Source organism: Gossypium hirsutum, chromosome A06 (genome assembly GCF_007990345.1).
Source record: "Gossypium hirsutum isolate 1008001.06 chromosome A06, Gossypium_hirsutum_v2.1, whole genome shotgun sequence".
NCBI classification, from domain to species: domain Eukaryota; kingdom Viridiplantae; phylum Streptophyta; class Magnoliopsida; order Malvales; family Malvaceae; genus Gossypium; species Gossypium hirsutum.
Window position 1 is genome coordinate 122,420,127 of NC_053429.1, and position 22,009 is coordinate 122,442,135.

At 34.3% G+C, this 22,009-nt stretch overlaps 1 pseudogene; it reads left to right on the forward strand.

Moving 5' to 3' along the window:
- LOC107941435 (MLO-like protein 12) overlaps positions 1-22,009 on the forward strand; it is a 40,282-nt pseudogene that overhangs the window by 13,226 nt on the left and 5,047 nt on the right.

The following is a 22,009-nucleotide window of genomic DNA, read 5'->3' on the forward strand; positions in this document are numbered from 1 at the left end:
TTAGTTAAAAAATATTTGAAACTTTTAATAATTAATATTTGAGTTGGAATTTTATTCTTTATTTGCTATCAGGTGTGTTTCTTTAGACAATTCTATGGTTTAGTTACAAAGGTTGATTACTTGACATTAAGACATGGATTTATTATGGTAAGCTAAAGGCTGAGGATTTTGGATTTTAAATTACAATTTGGGATTAATTTTTTGTTGTTACATAACCAAAATATCAACTATAAATGTCCTTAATGATAAAGGTTAATGTCGAAACTATTTTTTTGAAAACGGGAATCGACTTTGTTTGAAAGCGAAGATTAAAACGGGAGTCGCTACCGATCTTTATTAGGTGTGATCGGATCACTTTTGTTTTAATAAAACATTTTAGTTTACTAAAACGGTGTTTTTTGGTCTACGAAACTTGAAAAAACGGGTTCGGGAGTCGGTTATGTGCGAGGAAGGATTAGCACCCTCGTCACGCCCAAAATTGGTACCGAATCGATTAGTTAGTGTCTTAATGTCGAAAATTGAAAACCGGGAACAGATTTAAGATACGATCCTTTTTTATTAACATCGATTTTAAAAAACATTTGAATTAGATCAAAACGATTGCTAAAGATTTCCTCGTCTCGAGATATCAGAATATCACATCCCGTAAGTTAGGACACGATCCCATGAACTCCCGAACGCAAGTTTGTCTTTAATTTTAATTAGGATTTCGTGTGTTTTAGAACTCGAAAAGGATATTTGGCTATTTAGAATCAACAAGAAAATCGAAACCCTGTAAGTTAGGGCACAATTCCTCGATGTTCCAAAACGCAAAACATTGCCTTATTTGGAAAATTTTGTTTTTGAACCATAACAAGTACAATATTTAAACGACGTGTATTATTTGTTTGGATTAAAATAAAACGATTTATTGGATAAATGCAACGAGGCTTGATTCATGAGGCGATGATATGAAATATAAATATAGTAATGAGCCTAGAGCAAGGATACATGAACACAACATTATACGAATGAATAACAATAATGCAAAAATATAAAATAAACAAATTAAAATACATGCAATGGCAATAATTACACAACATACATTATTTAAATACTAATCATTAATAATCAAAGACAAATGAATTAAATAATATAACAATTTTAAAAAAAATGATAAAGCAAATTAAAATGAATAAAACATAAAACAAATTTTAAAATGATAAGAAATGAATTTAAAATAAATAATGTGAAAAAAGGAAATTTAATACCAACAATGGACAAAACAATTTAAAAATAGAATATATGTGTAAGAAATTTTAAAATAGGTAATATAGGCGAAAGTTTGAAATAAATAATATACGGGAAAGAGTTTAAAATGAATAATATGTAAAATAATTTAAGATAAATAATATATATAAATGAGTTTAAAATAAATATTAAGATTAAAAGAAACTTAAAATAGGTAATATACAAGACATCTAAGAAATAACTAGTATATATATATAAAATAGATATAACGATTTGAAATTGATAATATATATAAAATTTTAAAGTAAATAATAAAACAATTTAAAATGAATAATACATAAAGCGAGTTTAAAATAAATGATGTAAAAGAATTTTAAAATCTATATTACACAAAGCAAATTAAAAAAAGGATTCATATGAATAATTTTAAAATAGATAATATATATATATATACACAAAAGTATATATAAAAACTTAAAGTAAATAATAATAAAACTATTTTTAAATAAATAAAAAGAGTTTAACATAAGATAACAATTTAAAACAAGTAATAAAACAATTATACATAAAAACAAGTTTAGAAATATATATAAAGCAATTCAAAGTATATAATATATGAAATAATTTAGAATAATGCATCCAAAACAATTTAAAACAGTTTATCATATAAAATTTAAAATAGATAAAATAGTTTAAAATAAATGAAAAAAAAATCAAAGAGTCAAAATTTACATGAAAAAGGGTTAGATTGTAAATAAAATGAAACTTTAGGGTCCAAATTCGAATAAAATAAATGCAATATATAGAAAAGACTAAATCAAAATTTAAATAAAATTAAAAGGGGAAATTTGGATAAAAAAGGGTAGAGGACGGATTTGAAATGCGCTTGAAAATTGAGGGATCGATTGGGAAAATATTCCCAGCCCTTATACGCTGCGTTTCACCCGTCTGCCTCTTCAAATGGTCTGAGGACCAAGTTGAAACAGAGGTAAAATTACGCGGTCAAATTTAAAAATAAAAGGAAAATAAAAAGGATTAAATTAAAAGAATAAAAAAATACGGGAGGACTGCGGGCGTAAATAGCCCATTTACTGAAAAAGCGCGGATCCCCTTAGGGGGGTCGGGTCGCGCGGGTCAAAGGCCCAAAACGACGTCGTTTTGGCCTCTGAACCCAATCACCAAAACGGCGCCGTTTGCTTCTTATTACTTAAGTCAATTTTTTTTTAAATTCATTTTTACTGCTCTTTAAAAAAAAAACTTTTAAACACCCCCTCCTTTATTTCTTCTCTGCTAGGATTAGAAAACCCATCATTGCCGCCGTCGTGACCGCTGCACCACCACCGTTCCCGGTGGCTGACGATGCGAGAAGATGGGCTTGTTTAGCCCCGTTTTACAGCACCTTTAAAGGCCCTACCTCCAAAACTCGAAAACGTCGAAGGGAGGAGACTCCCAGCCCCTTTTGGGCCCTACTTCGGCGAAGGAGAAGGGCTCTCCGATGCCACGGCCGCGGGGTTCAGCTAAGTTTCCCCCTCTTTTTACATTTTTTGTTTAAAACAGATTTATAATAAAATATAAAAAGATAGAAAATAAAAAGGAAAATAAAAGAACAAAAGGAAAACGAGATATGAAAACAAAAATCAACCTTTTGCTTGTTTTTTCTTTTTCGATTGCTTAATGTTCGTACAACAAAAAATACAAGGATGAAATTGTGGCTTTTAAAGTTGTTTACAAACGATTAAATCCTATTTTTTTGTTGTTTTCTCCATTATTTGCCTCTGTCTTGCGTGTGAACCTTCGTTTTGCAGGTGTCAGAGGCGTAGATGAGAGGTGGTTGGCTCGTGAGGAGGCGAGGTGGTGCACGTGGTGGCTCAGCATGCGTAGGGTGAGCAGCGGCTGAAGCTTGAAGAGGCTAGGGTTGCTGAAATGTTTTGTGTAATTGGGCTAGGGTTTAGTTTAGGCTTGTTGGGTTTTAATTGATTGGGTTATTTGGGTTTTAAATTTTGGGCTACACATATGTTGTAAATGGACTTAGAAAATTGGACTTTTTAATTGTTTATTTGGGATTTATTTTGTTTGGGGTCAGGGCCAAAATTGGCTATTACAGTTAATATTTGTGTATTACAATTAGATTTGTTCATGGATCGGGTTATTTGTTAGGTCTGAAGATTCGTTCAAAATTTGGGAGGGTTTGGATAAAAATATTAAGCTCAAAAATATAATATGGGCGGACCTAAAATGGGCTTAGTTAGTCTTTTACAAATTTAAGTGAATTTAGACAAGTATAAAATACTTAAGCTTGACTCAACCCGACCTATGAGAACCTCTAATTACAATTGTTTAGCTAAGAAAACCACAAAATTTATGAGTTCCTCTGCCTGCTACGTTTTTAGGCACATTTGCCACCTAAAAAGGAAACACAATTCGATTTTCAGAATTACATCGAGAGATCATTAGAAGAAGATTTTAAAGTTGTAGTTGGAATCAGGTTAGTGTACTTTCTAAGTTAAATTCGAGTACAAGTACCAAATATAAATATACGTTGGGTTTGATATATATATAATGTTGTATGAAATTGCAGTCCACACATATGGTTCATTGTGGTCCTATTCTTGCTTGCCTATACACATGGTAAGGATTTTTAATTTTTTTTTAATAATTTCATCATAGATTCTGATTATATCTATCTTTTTTTATATAATGTCTAAAATTACCCATAGCCCTTTCTTAACTCATAAATAGGAGGATAATACATTTCAATACACTCAAACCCACGTCCTTATACATTAACAATAATACCTATATCAATCGAGATATAACTCAATCAGTGGATTTTCATCTTCACTACAAGAAAACAGACATTTAGCAGCGTTTTTAGTGGCGTTTTAATGAAAAACGCTGCAAAAATTATACATTAGCGGTGTTTGAAGCAAACTGCCACTAAAAACTGAGCAATAGTGGCGTTTTTATCCAAAACGCCGCTAAAAACTGAGCAATAGTGGCGTTTTTATCCAAAACGCCGCTAAAAACTGAGAAATAGTGGCGTTTTTTTCAAAACGCCGCAAAAAACTGAGATATAGTGGCGCTTTTGTTCCAAATGCCACAAAAGGTTGAGCTATAGTGGCGGTTTTGTAAAAGCGCCGCTAATATTTATTATTTTAACTACTCTATTTTGTTATCCCCGAAATGCCTTAGTATTTTTCCAAAATTAGTTCCCCCTCCCCATAATCAAACTTAATCAACTACTTTTTAATGCATTGATTTTTATTTTGAATCTTATAAAATTTAATCCAACTTAAATATTAAAATTTTACGTCTCAAATTACAAATTCAACTTGAATTCGAGTTTTTACAATCTCAATTGAATCATATTAAATTAGGGACATAACTACGGGGTTGAAAGGATTTCGGCCCTTCTAAAATGAAATTTTTTTCATTTAAACCCTACCATACACAGACTAAATCCTTATAAGGGTCTAATTAAACCCTACATAAACATTAAAACTCTAAACCCTAAAAATAAATTATAAATGGAAAATTATGGGGACTTATACTGTTCCAATATGAAAATGATCATCAGATTGCATTTTCACTTACAACTGAATTTTTGCCCCTAAATGCTAATCCCAAAACCTTAAACTACTTTAAACCCTAAAACATAAAGCCTAACCCTTAAATCATAAACCCATGACCGTCTAAACCCTAAATCATAACCCGTGATCTAAACTATAAACCTTTTAAACCTTAAACTCTAAAGCAATATCCTAAAACCTTAAACTACCTTAAACCTTAAAATATAAAGCCTAACCCCCTAAATCATAACCCATGACCTATAAACCTTTTAAACCTTAAAATTGATCCAAACTCTAAAAACTAAATCCTTAAACCCTTATACATAAAATTATAAACCCTAAATTTGTAAACCCTTAAAATAAATTTCACAAACAATAAAAGAGGAAAAAAAGTGAAATGGCAAAATGATGCATTTCACAAATGGATGACTAATATATCAAAATGTTAATTGATCTCCTTTTCAATTCAACATATATTTCATGTTTACTTTTAGATTTATGAAAAAAATTATTTTGGAATTCATAATTATCTCTCTTAAATTATGGTTAGCAATATTCTAATTTAGTTCTTTGAAAACATTTTATTCGAGTTATCGAATAACAAGTGTCTTAACAATCATATTCTTCTGTCATTTTAGTTGTTAGCTTTGGGCATTAAAATTTGGCTATCTAGATTAGGGTATTGTACAGACCAATTTTAGCCCGGGCTTAAGGCCCAACTACCCAAACCAGAACCCATCTTCAGCAGAAAACAACAATCCTAACCCTAGGTGCGCCGCACCTAGGGTATCCACTTGCTTCTGCCGCACACCCACTTGCCCTGCCACAACTGCCACCGCCGCACCATCCCATCACCCTGTTCTCACCATCAATTGCCTGCAACAAGGAAGCAAACAAGAAGCAAGCAAAAACAGTAGCAAAAATAGGCTATAAAAGCCATTCAAAGAATGTAACAAAAGGGGGGGTACTCTTTGTAACAAAACAGAGATTAGCAGAAAGAGAAATACAATACAAACTAAGTTTTAAGGTGATTACCACCCCTTTTCGTTTTCATATTTTACCATTATTATTTTACTTTTTCTTTTTTGTTCATCTATTTATATACATATAATAAATAATAATAATAAAAAAGGGAGAGGGAAACTCACCGAGGGGAGGTGATTCGGCGAAAAAAGGGGAAATTTACCTGCCTTTTGGACTTCCGGCCACCGTGTACGGTGGCCGGCGCAACGCCGGCACGACGGACGGCACGACGGACGGCACGACGGACGGCGACCGAAGCTCGCCGGACTCTGGACTACCCCCAGAGCTCTCCCCTCCCTCTCTCTCCTCTTTTTTTTCCCTCAGCAGTACAAAATGATGTTTTTTCGCAAAAGGGGGGTATTTATACCCCCCTGAAACGGCGCCGTTTCGGCAAAGGGAGGTCCGCGCGTCGACCCGCGACCCGACCCACTCCGACCCGAAGGATCCGCGTGTTTTTAATTTTTGGGCTATTTACGCGCGCAGTCCCTTTGACCTGTGGCGTGTTTCAATTTGGTCCTATTTCGCTATTTCTTTGTTTTTAATTTGACCACAAATTTTTATTTCTGTTTCATTTTAGTCCCCTGAAGCGCCGCGTTTTGAGATTTTGGTCTATTTTCCATTTTGGTCCCTCTTCTTTCCGTGCGTGTTACAATTTAGTCTTTTTAGTCCTTTTTTATTTCGAATTTGCCCAGTACTTTTTATTTTACTTCGATTTAGTCCTTTTTTTAGTACTTTTGCTATTATTATTATTATTATTATTATTATTATTATTATTATCATTTTTACTATTATTAGTATTGGTAGTATTGTTGTTACTTTTATATCTCTATTCATATTTACTTATGTATTTTTAAATATATATATGTCTTATTATTATCATATAAGTGCTTGTACATATACATGTACATATTTTACATATAATTTGTTTAATATATATATCGTATACTCATATTTCTTTTTTTATATATATCTATATACATATACATATTTTTATTTTTATAAGTATATATATTTATATGTATGTATTTATATATTTTTGTATATCTTAATTTGCATAGACACATACATACATATTTTCAATATATTTTAAACATATATATGTAAATTAACGTATTTATTTGTATACGTATGTATATTTTCATTATTTTTAAACTTTAATTTGTACATACATATTTTCATGCGCCTACTTTATATATGCATTTCATTAATTTCATATTCCATAATTTTATACACCTATATATATACGTACATATTTTTATATATATGCATATTTTTTCTTCTTTATATTTTAAAATATACTTTATATATATTTTGTAATTTATGAATACACACATATTTTATTTTTTTCGTCTATACATATATATATATCCCCTTACATTTTAATTGTATTCACTATTTATTTATTTCATTTTCATTATTATTTTGAACGAATGTTTAATTTATTTGTTTATATACATTGTTATTTTATATGATTGTAGGTTTGACTTTTATTTATTTTATATTGTTGCTATTACTCGTATCATTTTTACACTTTTGTATTCATTATGATTTTGTCATGTATAACAATGTAATTTGCTTTCACATTTTTACTACGACTTCATGTTTTTATTTCACTCGATAATAAAATTTGTTTTAAAAAATGATATTTTGTGTTTAGATTCGAGAGGATCGTACCCTAACTTACTGGGTTTCGATTTCCACAATAAATCTAAATACACTAATCTTTTCAAACTCAAGTTTTGAAACGATCTCGGGAATTAAGAAAAGATCGTGTCCTAACTTACTGGGCATGATCCCTTTCCTAAACCCGAGATAATAAAATATCTTTTAAATAAGTAAAATTCTGGCATTCATTCACGTATTGGGAATTTGAGACATTGTATTCTAACTTACTGGATATGATCCTCTTTCTCGAATAATGTGAAATATGCCCATTTTCCTAAAAATTTTCAACGTTTTAATACAAGGATCGTATTTTTTAAATTCTTCTAAGTTTTTCAATTTTCGACATTAAGACATTAAGTAATCAACTAAGGTACCAATTTTGGGCGTATCGAGGGTGCTAATCCTTCCTCGTGCGTAACCGACTCCCGAACCCGTTTTCTGAATTTCGCGGACCAAACTTGTTGTTTTAATAAAATCAAACCGTTTATTAAAAACAAACCGCTTTTCGAGGTGATCCAATCACACCTTATAAAAAAAAAGATTGGTGGCGACTCCTGTTTCATTTTTTTCAAAACCCAAGTCGACCCCGTTTTTATCCGAAAAATGGTGTCAACAGCTTGGCGACTCCGCTGGGGACAAACACAAGAGTCAAGCCATGAGTTGATTACTTTTTGTCTTTTTGTCAAAAATCAAAAACCTAGTTTAAATATACGATCCTTTCATTGTATTTTTATTTATCTTTATTATGATCTTCGTCATTGTGATTCATAATTGCTGTGTTTAAGTTCAGATGTATTTTTGCACATTGCATTGCATGACCGTTGGTCATACCCTTTTAAGTGGGAGTGAGAAGCTACGCCTTCGTGAGGTTTTCACCTCCGCATGGGATAGTGAATCGCTTTCGGGATACATCCGTACCTATGTCTTCGTGAGATTTTCATCTCCGCATGGCCATAGGGAAATGTATTCCCCTGAACTGAACTCAGTCCGTATGAGCCTATAATGGGTGAGGATCGAGGAATCTGCTGGTTCGGGTACCCTTACTTTAGAGCCAACCCTCATATAGTAGACTTAGGAACTTAACCTAGGTAGAGCCACTCCAAACCCCTAGTATCTACCCGATTAGGTACTTTTTGTTTTCTGTGCTTGCTTATGTTTTGTACTAACCCTTCTTGTTGTGTTTTGATTATGATTGCATTACATTGCATTTGCATCTTAGGAAAGAGATATGGATTCAAATCCAATTACTAAATTAGAAAGCTTGTCATGGAATACGAATTCCTTGATAAAGTGGAAAACAATACGACTTCCCAAACATATTCTGAGAAACACAAGAATGGCGATGGAAGAGTTCGTGACCTTGCTTTGTGGCCTGGGGATTCGAGACGATTGTCCAAAAGCCTTCAACAAGCTGACGAGCCTTATGAAGATGGGCAGATGATGGATCGCGACCAAGATCAAGAAAATGAGCTAGCAATGACATCTATTGGTGAGATTACCTCAAACATGCGGATGAAGAAAAAATCGATGTTGTTTCTCGGAATATGAGGGTAAGGTCGTACATGTATCCGTTTTATGTAAGGAAATTTGCTTTCTAGAAAAGTTTCCTAAATGTAATTGAATCAGAATCAACGTCCCTTTAAGGCATTCATTTCATGCATCTGCATTACATTGCATCATATGCATTAGATTTTCACGAAGTGACCCTAATTATGTAAAATTATTTCAGCTAATCTGGAAAACCAATCAACCAAACATCCTTACGGTACTCGTCGCAAAGCCAAAGAAATGGATCAAAGATTAGAGAAACTGGAGCAAACGCAAAAAGAGATGCAAGACCAGTTACAGGTGCAAATGAAAGAACATATGGAAAAGATCCAGAAAGACATGGCACAAAAGATGAAGGAGTCTCAGGATGAACTAATGACTAAATTGACGCAATTAATAACCAAGGGAGTGGATAAAGGGAAAAATCCTGTGGTTTGCGATGAAGAAGGAAACAATGATGAGCCACTTTATCCTCCAGGTTTCACGCCTCCGCATGCGCAAGTACAGATTGAACCACATCCACGAAGATCTTCTGTTCCGATTAGGCCTCAGCACTTTCAAGGTGACGCTTCAATACCGAAGAACCTTCAGGGCAGATCTGGTTCTAGTCCTGACGATAATCTGGTTGTCCCGGACTTCGATGAAGTAGCGGAGAAAGACAAGATGAAGGAGGAGTTACCAAAGCAGTTTGAGGAGAAATGGAAATGGATTGAAGAGAAGTTTAGGGCGATAGAAAGTATCGACGGCTATCGGGGAATAGATGCGAAAGATCTGAGTTTAGTTCCGGATTTGGTGCTTCCTTACAAATTTAAGATGCCAGAATTCGAGAAATATAATGGGACCAGCTGCCCAGAAGCTCATATTACTATGTTCTGTAGGCGTATGGCCGGATACGTCAACAACGACCAACTGCTCATACACTGCTTTCAAGATAGCCTCACAGGGGCAGCGTCTAAGTGGTACAATCAATTGACGCGTATCCAGATTAGTTCTTGGAGGGATTTAGCACAAGCCTTTATGAAACAATACAGTCATGTAGCTGATATGGTCCTTGACAGAATTACCCTTCAAAATATGGAGAAAAAGCCTAATGAAAGTTTTAGGCAATACGCACAAAGGTGGAGGGAGGTCGCTATCCAAGTTCAGCCGCCACTCCTAGAGAAAGAAATGACGATGCTCTTCATCAACACATTGAAGGCCCCGTTCATCACCCACATGTTAGGAAGTGCTTCGAAGAGTTTTTCAGACATAGTCATGAGCGGTGAAATGATTGAAAGTGCCGTGAGAAGTGGAAAGATCGATGCTGGAGAAAATAATAGGAGGTCAAACTTAAAGAAGAAGGAAAATGAGGTGAGCAATGTGAACACCTACAACAAATCGATTACACAGCCAAGAAAGGTGATTACTAGTCAGCAAGGTTCATCTAGACAAGAATCGTATGTGAAGCAAGGCACTGAGAACCTTCAATTCACGCCAATTCCGATGTCATATAAGGAGTTGTATCAAAGCTTATTCAACGCACGTATTGTCGCCCCTCTCTACACGAAACCTCCACAGCCTCCGTACCCCAAATGGCACGATGCGAATGCACAATGCGAGTATCATGCGAGAAATACGGGGCATTCCATAGAAAACTGCATTGCCTTTAAGAAACTGGTTGAAAGGCTTATCAGTATGGGCATCGTTAAATTTGATGATTCCTCCACTGCGGAAAATCCATTACCCAATCATAATTGACGAGTGGAGTGAAAGCAATGCACAAGCAACTGAAGAAGGGATCTTATTAGATGTTCGCCCTTATAAACTTGGGAGTGTTCTAAAGAAACCTTTGTAGTATTTAGAGCTTACTCACAGTAATATTCAAAACACACTTGTTACTTTCAGCCTAGAGCAACAAGAAGTCTTTTGTGAAAAAGGCTTATGTCTGAACGTCATTATTTTAATGGAATGCATCTCTGCGATCTTTTGAACTAATATTTTTTCATTGATTATTCTTTTATTCTTCCATCCAAATCATTCTTTCATTCATTCATAATCATACTGTGCAGATAATTATTCTTAAATTCATACATTCTTTATATATTATTTTGTACCTACAATAGGTCCCTGGATATCAACGACATGAATGACACTGCTACAGACTTAGAATCTCCTTTTGAGCGAGACATGTGTTTAGAGGGATCTCACGACTTTGAAGATGACACAGATCGTAGCTTATCTCCAAACTTATTGAGGATGGTAGAACAAAAGGATAAACAGATCCTACCTCTCAGTGAATCATTAGAAATTGTGAGCTTGATGAAGACTAGAATTGACCTGCCTACAGAGACGAAAAATTCAAAGATGTCTTTGTATGATCATACCAGGGTATGCCTCGATTCTTATAATAAAACCTGCACAACAGCACGATGTCAGAAATTTACAGTGCGAACGATGCAATTCTTTACCGGGGCAATACCGTTCTCGTCAATTCAGCATAGCTTTGCCCGTTTGAAGTCGAGTTTCTATTCCTTCAAGATGTTGCTGGATTTTATCCCGATGGAAGAAGAAGATCAAAAGTTTCCAGTTGTAGTTTTGCCCTAAAAGGCTCTATAAAGGAAATTCGATATCAGAAAAGATCCTTTGAAGGGGATAACAAGGACTTGCCTAATCCCAAGAGTTTAGATCCGATTCAAAAAACAAGGGAAAAGGAAAAGAAAAAAACAAAATCAAAATCAAAATAAAAATAAAAAGAAAAAGAGAAATCAATCAAAGTCAAAATAAAAATATGAAAAGCAAAGAAAAGAAAAGAAGAGGCCAAGGCGAAAAACCAAAAAGGGCGCTTTGTGACCAAAAGTGGTTTTGAGTTGAAAACCCAAAAAGGGTGACTCAAATTTTGAGCAAAATGGGGTATGGACATCACCATTATCGAAGACTTCTAATGGGCATTGCTTCACTATTGAGATCATTAATTACTTCATCAAATGGATAAAGGCTACAGCATGCGTCAATGTCATCATGTGCCAATATAGAATTCCAGAGACGATGGTATGGGAAAATGTATTGAACTGGAATGACAACATGATAGTTGAGGGCTGTAATCGGTTCAAAATCAGACATCACAGTTTGTCACTGTATTGTAAGACAGTGAAGTTCAAAAAAAAAAAGATGAAGAATGAAAATGGAAAATGAAAAGAGTAAAAATGGAGAGGCTAAGGGGAAAACCCGTAAAGGGCGCCTTAGGCCAAAGGGGATCTGAGCTGAAAACCCGAAAAGGGCGGCTCAAATACTGATCAAAATGGGGCATGAGGTGATATAAGCTACTCAAGTTTTGTTCATATTGAGGCATGTGTTGACCTTGCCATGCCTGAATCAACAGAAAAGGATAGGCGACATCTTGGGGGCATCGACAGAGCATTGTAGATCTCCTAAACACATGTCCAACTCAAAAGGGTCTTCAGAAAGTTTGTATAGAGAAGTTCAAGCTGTGATATCTGGGGGCACCCAATTCTCATGTTATTTGTTGTTCTTGGAATACTTTTTCTTTCTTTCCAAGATATACATTCCCAATTAATTCTTTTGTTGTCCTTCTTCACTATTTTCGATAATTTGTTCTTTCGAGCTATGCTCAGAACCAACTTTATTCTTATCCATTGTTATGACCTTTTTGCAAGCATTGGAATAATGATTAATGGACTAATAAAACTTTCACAAAGGAAGTTTTGCATATTACTCTGAAAAGTTTCTAAATAATACAGGAACCTGAAACAGGACTATTGTTTAGAACATGCCAAATTGGAAGGTTGGAAATTTGAGAAGGAAGAGTCTAAGTTTGGACTTTCTCTTTGGATTTTGTTGACAAATGCATTGATTGAACAAAATGACAAGATGTCGTGTCAATGAAAAAGCTTAAATAAACAAGCAAGCAATGATCACTAGGCAATAGGAAGAGGTTACCTCGGAGAAGAGAGCCTTCATTTGTGCATGAGTCTTTGAAACGACACCCTGGAAATGGTGTAAGGGGGACCAGAAAGATTAAGATCCTATATCCTTGAATTGTGATAAAAGAGGATTGAGGAAAAACCATATTTCTACCCTTGGATTGTAGAGGGAGAATGATGGTACAAATTTTGTGCCCTAATAGATTAAACGTTAAGGTTTACAGTGGGGGGCAACCAGATTAAGTGTTTCTTTGGATATACCAGACGAGCAAAAAGGCGTTGTAGTACGTCAGTGATAAAACCTTAATAAGTTTTTACGTGATGTTAACCTAAGCATTAAGGGATCATCTTCATGACATTTTGCATTCATTCAAATGTCATTCATACATATCTAGTTAGAAGCATTTGATTCATTCTGATTATGTCATCCTAATCACTAGGCACAATTAGGTTCATAAAATAGAACATACAGGTCATGTTCCCCAAGGGACAGATCAATGAAGTTACAGATCTTGCCTTTCTGCATTGACAGCGAAGCAGATCGAAGACACAAACCTTGCCTCTCTCGGTTGTAGTGGAGCTGGTTAAAGAAGCAGATCTTGCCTTCCTACATTAACAGCGAAGCAGATCGAAAACAAAGCCTTGCATCCATCGATTGCAGTGGAGCTAGTGAAGACAGCAGATCTTGCCTTCCTGCGTTAACAGCGAAGCAGATCGAAAACAAGCTTTGCCTTCATTGGTTACAGTGGAGCTGGTTAAAGATTCGGATCTTATCTCCCTGAGATTACAGCGGAGCAGATCAAGGATAGTAATCCTATCTCCTTGAGATTACAATGGAGCGGATTAAAGGATCTTATCTCTCTGAAGTTACAGTAGAGAAGATCACATCAGGTCTTATCTCCCTGAGATTATAGTGGAACAGACCAAAGAATTTCAGATCTTATCTCCCTGAGATTACAGCGGAGCAGATCAAAGATAGTAATCCTATCTCCTTGAGATTACAATGAAGCGGATTAAAGGATCTTATCTCTCTGAAGTTACAGTAGAGAAGATCACATCAGGTCTTATCTCCCTGAGATTATAGTGGAACAGACCAAAGAATTTCAGATCTTATCTCCCTGAGATTACAGCGGAGCAGATCAAAGATAGTAATCCTATCTCCTTGAGATTACAATGGAGCGGATTAAAGGATCTTATCTCTCTGAAGTTACAGTAGAGAAGATCACATCAGGTCTTATCTCCCTGAGATTACAGTGGAATAGACCAAAGAATTTCGGATCTTATCTCCCTGAGGTTACAGTGGAGCAGATTGAAGCCAGAGATCTTATCTCCCTGAGATTACAGCGGAGCAGATCGAAAACACTATCCTATCTCCCTGAAGTTACAGTGGAGCGGATTAAAATAAAGGATCTTATCTCTCTGAGGTTACAGCAGAGTAGATCGCATCAGGTCTTATTTCCCTGAAGATGCAGTGGAACAGACTGAAAACAATAAGGCGTGTCTCCTTAAAGTTGTAGCGGAGCGGACAGAAGATAGTGATTCTTATCATGTCTAATCTTATTCCCCTAAAGTTTTAGTAGAATAGATGGAAGCGAAGACACAAACCTTGCCTCTCTCGGTTGTAGTGGAGCTGGTTAAAGAAGCAGATCTTGCCTTCTTACATTAACAGCGAAGCAGATCGAAAACAAAGCCTTGCATCCATCGATTGCAGTGGAGCTAGTTAAAGAAGCAGATCTTGCCTTCCTGCATTAACAGCAAAGCAGATCAAAAACAAAGCCTTGCCTCCATCGGTTGCATTGGAGCTGGTTAAAGGTTACAGATTTTGTCTCCCTAAGCCGTAGCGGAGCAGATCAAAGACAGCAAATCTTATCTTCAAGTGTAAGGAAGCGGATTCAAACCACAAGTCCTATATCCCTGACCTGTAGTGGAATAGGTTGAAAATTACAGATCTTGTCCCCCTGAAGTCACAGTGGGGCAAACTAAAGCCAGAAATCTTATCTCTCTGAGATTACAGCGGAGCAAATTGGAGCCGATAATTCTATCTCCCTGGTTGGCAGTGGAATAGATTGAAGATCATAGATGGCAGATTCTACCTCCCTGTGACTACAGTGGAGTACATTGAAGTCGATAATTCTATCTCCCTGGTTGGCAGTGGAATAGATTGAAGATTTCAGATCTTGCCTTCCTAAACAGTAGTGAAGTAGATCAAGTAATGGCAAATTTTACCTCCCTGTGACTACAGTGGAGTACATTGAAGCCGATAATTCTATCTCCCTGGTTAACAATGGAATAGATTGAAGATTTCAGATCTTACCTCTCTAAAGTTGCAGTAGAGCAGATCGCATCTAGTCTTATCTTCCTGATATTGCAGTGGAGCAGACTAAAGCAACGAATCTCACCCCCTAAAGTCGCGGCAAAGTGGATTGAAGCTACAAGTCGTATCTTTCTGAAGTGTAGTGGAATGGATCGACACGACAAGCCACAGTGGATTGAAATAAAGCTCCTTGAAGTGAGGCGTTAGAGAAGTCAAGACTCAGCGAGACCGGGCAAAAATTGGTCTTTCTTAGTCTTTGCTCTGTTTTTGTTACACGACAACGAGCAAAGAGGGGCAGCTGTACAGACCAATTTTAGCCCGGGCTTAAGGCCCAACTACCCAAACCAGAACCCATCTTCAGCAGAAAACAACAATCCTAACCCTAGGTGCGCCGCACCTAGGGTATCCACTTGCTTCTGCCGCACACCCACTTGCCCTGCCACAACTGCCACCGCCGCACCATCCCATCACCCTGTTCTCACCATCAATTGCCTGCAACAAGGAAGAAAACAAGAAGCAAGCAAAAACAGTAGCAAAAATAGGCTATAAAAGCCATTCAAAGAATGTAACAAAAGGGGGGGTACTCTTTGTAACAAAACAGAGATTAGCAGAAAGAGAAATACAATACAAACTAAGTTTTAAGGTGATTACCACCCCTTTTCGTTTTCATATTTTACCATTATTATTTTACTTTTTCTTTTTTGTTCATCTATTTATATACATATAATAAATAATAATAATAAAAAAGGGAGAGGGAAACTCACCGAGGGGAGGTGATTCGGCGAAAAAAGGGGAAATTTACCTGCCTTTTGGACTTCCGGCCACCGTGTACGGTGGCCGGCGCAACGCCGGCACGACGGACGGCACGACGGACGGCACGACGGACGGCGACCGAAGCTTGCCGGACTCTGGACTACCCCCAGAGCTCTCCCCTCCCTCTCTCTCCTCTTTTTTTTCCCTCAGCAGTACAAAATGATGTTTTTTCGCAAAAGGGGGGTATTTATACCCCCCTGAAACGGTGCCGTTTCGGCAAAGGGGGGTCCGCGCGTCGACCCGCGACCCGACCCACTCCGACCCGAAGGATCCGCGTGTTTTTAATTTTTGGGCTATTTACGCGCGCAGTCCCTTTGACCTGTGGCGTGTTTCAATTTGGTCCTATTTCGCTATTTCTTTGTTTTTAATTTGACCACAAATTTTTATTTCTGTTTCATTTTAGTCCCCTGAAGCGCCGCGTTTTGAGATTTTGGTCTATTTTCCATTTTGGTCCCTCTTCTTTCCGTGCGTGTTACAATTTAGTCTTTTTAGTCCTTTTTTATTTCGAATTTGCCCAGTACTTTTTATTTTACTTCGATTTAGTCCTTTTTTTAGTACTTTTGCTATTATTATTATTATTATTATTATTATTATTATCATTTTTACTATTATTAGTATTGGTAGTATTGTTGTTACTTTTATATCTCTATTCATATTTACTTATGTATTTTTAAATATATATATGTCTTATTATTATCATATAAGTGCTTGTACATATACATGTACATATTTTACATATAATTTGTTTAATATATATATCGCATACTCATATTTCTTTTTTTATATATATCTATATACATATACATATTTTTATTTTTATAAGTATATATATTTATATGTATGTATTTATATATTTTTGTATATCTTAATTTGCATAGACACATACATACATATTTTCAATATATTTTAAACATATATATGTAAATTAACGTATTTATTTGTATACGTATGTATATTTTCATTATTTTTAAACTTTAATTTGTACATACATATTTTCATGCGCCTACTTTATATATGCATTTCATTAATTTCATATTCCATAATTTTATACACCTATATATATACGTACATATTTTATATATATGCATATTTTTTCTTCTTTATATTTTAAAATATACTTTATATATATTTTGTAATTTATGAATACACACATATTTTATTTTTTTCGTCTATACATATATATATATATATCCCCTTACATTTTAATTGTATTCACTATTTATTTATTTCATTTTCATTATTATTTTGAACGAATGTTTAATTTATTTGTTTATATACATTGTTATTTTATATGATTGTAGGTTTGACTTTTATTTATTTTATATTGTTGCTATTACTCGTATCATTTTTACACTTTTGTATTCATTATGATTTTGTCATGTATAACAATGTAATTTGCTTTCACATTTTTACTACGACTTCATGTTTTTATTTCACTCGATAATAAAATTTGTTTTAAAAAATGATATTTTGTGTTTAGATTCGAGAGGATCGTACCCTAACTTACTGGGTTTCGATTTCCACAATAAATCTAAATACACTAATCTTTTCAAACTCAAGTTTTGAAACGATCTCGGGAATTAAGAAAAGATCGTGTCCTAACTTACTGGGCATGATCCCTTTCCTAAACCCGAGATAATAAAATATCTTTTAAATAAGTAAAATTCTGGCATTCATTCACGTATTGGGAATTTGAGACATTGTATTCTAACTTACTGGATATGATCCTCTTTCTCGAATAATGTGAAATATGCCCATTTTCCTAAAAATTTTCAACGTTTTAATACAAGGATCGTATTTTTTAAATTCTTCTAAGTTTTTCAATTTTCGACATTAAGACATTAAGTAATCAACTAAGGTACCAATTTTGGGCGTATCGAGGGTGCTAATCCTTCCTCGTGCGTAACCGACTCCCGAACCCGTTTTCTGAATTTCGCGGACCAAACTTGTTGTTTTAATAAAATCAAACCGTTTATTAAAAACAAACCGCTTTTCGAGGTGATCCAATCACACCTTATAAAAAAAAAGATTGGTGGCGACTCCTGTTTCATTTTTTTCAAAACCCAAGTCGACCCCGTTTTTATCCGAAAAATGGTGTCAACAGCTTGGCGACTCCGCTGGGGACAAACACAAGAGTCAAGCCATGAGTTGATTACTTTTTGTCTTTTTGTCAAAAATCAAAACCTAGTTTAAATATACGATCCTTTCATTGTATTTTTATTTATCTTTATTATGATCTTCGTCATTGTGATTCATAATTGCTGTGTTTAAGTTCAGATGTATTTTTGCACATTGCATTGCATGACCGTTGGTCATACCCTTTTAAGTGGGAGTGAGAAGCTACGCCTTCGTGAGGTTTTCACCTCCGCATGGGATAGTGAATCGCTTTCGGGATACATCCGTACCTATGTCTTCGTGAGATTTTCATCTCCGCATGGCCATAGGGAAATGTATTCCCCTGAACTGAACTCAGTCCGTATGAGCCTATAATGGGTGAGGATCGAGGAATCTGCTGGTTCGGGTACCCTTACTTTAGAGCCAACCCTCATATAGTAGACATAGACAATTAATGGTATTTATTTCTCCTTCAAATGGGAAAAAATCGTTTATTTTGTTGACGATAGTTTAGATTTTAGGATTTAGGTTTGATTATGTTTTGATTATCAATTTAATTGTATTTTGTAATGATTTATATTTTGATTATAATTATTTGAATGTGCTATTTAGTTCTAAACGTGATTGTACTGGTAATATGTCAAAAAAAATATTTATTTTAAGTTTTGCTTTTTATAATCAAGCAAGGGAATGAAGTTACTTGAAATCAAAATATTTTAAGTTAATTTTATAAATTTATGCTTTGATGTATTATCAGTGCACACTACAGCAAAACATTTGCAACAACCGCTGCATATTTTTGGGCTGAGAAGTTTATTTTGACTGAATTATATCATAAAACTGACATGAAGTTTTACTAAGGAAATGTCATTGTCTTTCAATTCTCCATCACTTGATCTTGAACATTGACTGGATTACTCATATTATGCCTTATATCAATTTTCAATTTAGATGGTTGTAGTTTGAAGATGATCTATTTTGGTACAAATCAGTTGGATTTTGCTGACATTTAATTTTTAAACTTTTTCAGGGTCATTCTTCTGTATCTGTTTCTGATACGCAAGTAAGTTTTTTACTTAATTACTTTTAAATTTATGTTCTGTGTATTGAATCTAATTTGATAAATCAATGCATTCCAGGGAGCAATTGAAAAAATGATCAGCCATTCAGATTGATAATTTTTGTATCAGTTTGTTAGCATCCTTATCAAGTATCAAATGCCTATCTGTTACTTCTTGCACACTGCAGGTTGGTTATATAATTCCTTCTTGTTTGGGTTATTCTGTCAAGATTTACTTAGAAAATGTTCTATTTTACAATATTAACTAATGTACTAAACTTCATGATACCGAGTACCTGTTACCAAATTAATATATCATAGTATTTGAATTAATTTTGTACAAAAATATTTTTTTGACTGCTTTTAACCAAACCTAATTTTTTCTTCCCTATTTTTGTACTATGACGATTGTTAATAAATTTAATTATTACTATAATAATTATATGAAGTAATATATATGAAGTAAAATTATATTGTATACTAAATATGATATATATATACTTTAATTCCTTGTGTTTTGACTTTTAGGATATAGTTCCATGTGTCTGTATTAGTGAATTAATGTTGTACATATTTCAGTTACTGCTTCCTGCTCCTCCTGCAACTATTGGTTCAACTGAAGCTATCATTTAATCTTTGAATTAATATTTGGTACTGCTATAGATAAAGTTTTTATATTTGCTTAAACTGAAATATATTTGGTGCTACTCTTATAATCTTACATCTGTTCTAGGTACTATCGAGCACCTGAATTAATATTTGGTGCAACTAAATACACCACAGCCATTGACATCTGTTTTAGGTACAGGTTTCGTTGCTAAATTTTTTTTCCTTATTTCTATGCAATTTTCACTTTAAATTACTTAACAAATATGCATTTGTGGTTGTTATAATTCGGCTCAAGTGAATTAAGTATGGTTGTTGGATGTGTTTTGAGTATGGTTTATTATTGAATTACATTTTGACTGTAATTTGTTTATTTATTAGTTTGGGAAATGGCAGTGATGAGCTGTTATATTTGGTTGATGATAGATAAATGAATACATATGTACTTATGTCATGAATTTTTGTGATTTGGGATGTAAAGGTCAAATTGTTATATATATATGTGTTATTGTATGTTCGGCTATGATATTTGACTATTTATGTTTGGTTTACGATGGCAAAAATGAATATGTTTTAACTGTTATATTGAAGTCATATTAAATGACCGAATATATATAAATTGATTTACTTGTGTATATGAAATTTCAGCATGATTTATAGCATATGAAATTGACATGTTTTGATTTGGCTAAATGACATGAAAAATTATTAATGTTAGTCAAGTGAGCAATGTATGAATTGGTTATGTTGCAAGTGAATTTGGTTATTTAGATATGCTTGTCTGTGTATGTACAATTTTGCTTACTTAACCATGAGGTATAGTTCAACTTACAGTAATATGCGCATGTGGGATATCCTTTATGGGATAGAAAAACAAGCACACCCTTTATTTCATAACATTAATCAAATGTATGAATTGCAGCCCTTTAAATGTATGAATTGCAGCCTTTTAAATAAACTTGAACCAGACCTGATTCTTGTAGCTTAATTATTATTTGAAGTATGAATAAGTATGAATAAGTTTTTATATTTGGTTCAACTTAATTATTATTTGATTCAACTTAAGTATGAATAAGTATGAATTAATTTTATTACCATGTAGCTTGCTTGTCCATTAAAATTACAACAATAGCTGACCTTCTCTCCAACCTTATTTTAAATATTTTAAAGATTCAAAGTATATAGGCTGGAAACCTGACGGGTTGCCTTATATCGAGCTGTAAGATATAATGGATCCTGCCTAGGTGTAACAACTCCACGTATGATGAATCTTAAAAAATTCAAAAAGACTTGGAAAAAGCATATATCATATAGTTTAAAGTTACATAATTTACATAACAACTTACATAACTCACATAACTTACATAATTTACATAACTCACATAACGTACATAACAACTTACATAACTTAACTAATACATGTAGTTTAATCTAATAATTTCCTTAAAAGCATATAGTTTAAAGTTCAAATTTCATAACTTACATAATCTACATAACTTACATAAAACATAAAAATATATCATATCAAGACTTACATAATAAACAACTTACCCGTGTAACTTATTGCCAACTTTAGACTTCAACAACTACGAAATGGATAGGACTTGGATGAATTTCTCAAGGGCAAGCAACGAGTATCAAAATGAAGTGCAATCTTTTTTAGATTTTGCATTTCACAATTCAAGCCAAGAGAATATGATTCTTTGCCCGTGTAAGAAGTGTGGCAATATCTATTGGCATTATCGTGAAGTTTCTACGAACATCTAATTGTTGATGGCTTCATTCAGGGGTATAAAAAATGGATTTTCTATGGAGAGTGTACACCTAGTGGAGCCTCTTCGACGATTAATCTGGGTTATCCTTATAGTGGTTACCATCAGTATGTTAGAGAAGATGACATGGAAGGTATGATGCGGGATGCATTTAATATGCGGAGTGAAGGTTTCCAATCATTTCCACCAAACTATGTTGCATCCGATGATTATAATATCGGTGGGAATACGTTTATGGAAACGAGCAGAAGTGTACCGGATGAACAACCGAATGAAGAAGCGGCGAAGTTCTACACGTTACTTGGTAAAATGAATGAAGAACTTTATAAGGGATCAAAATTTTCAAAAATGACATTCTGTATTCGCCTTTTCCA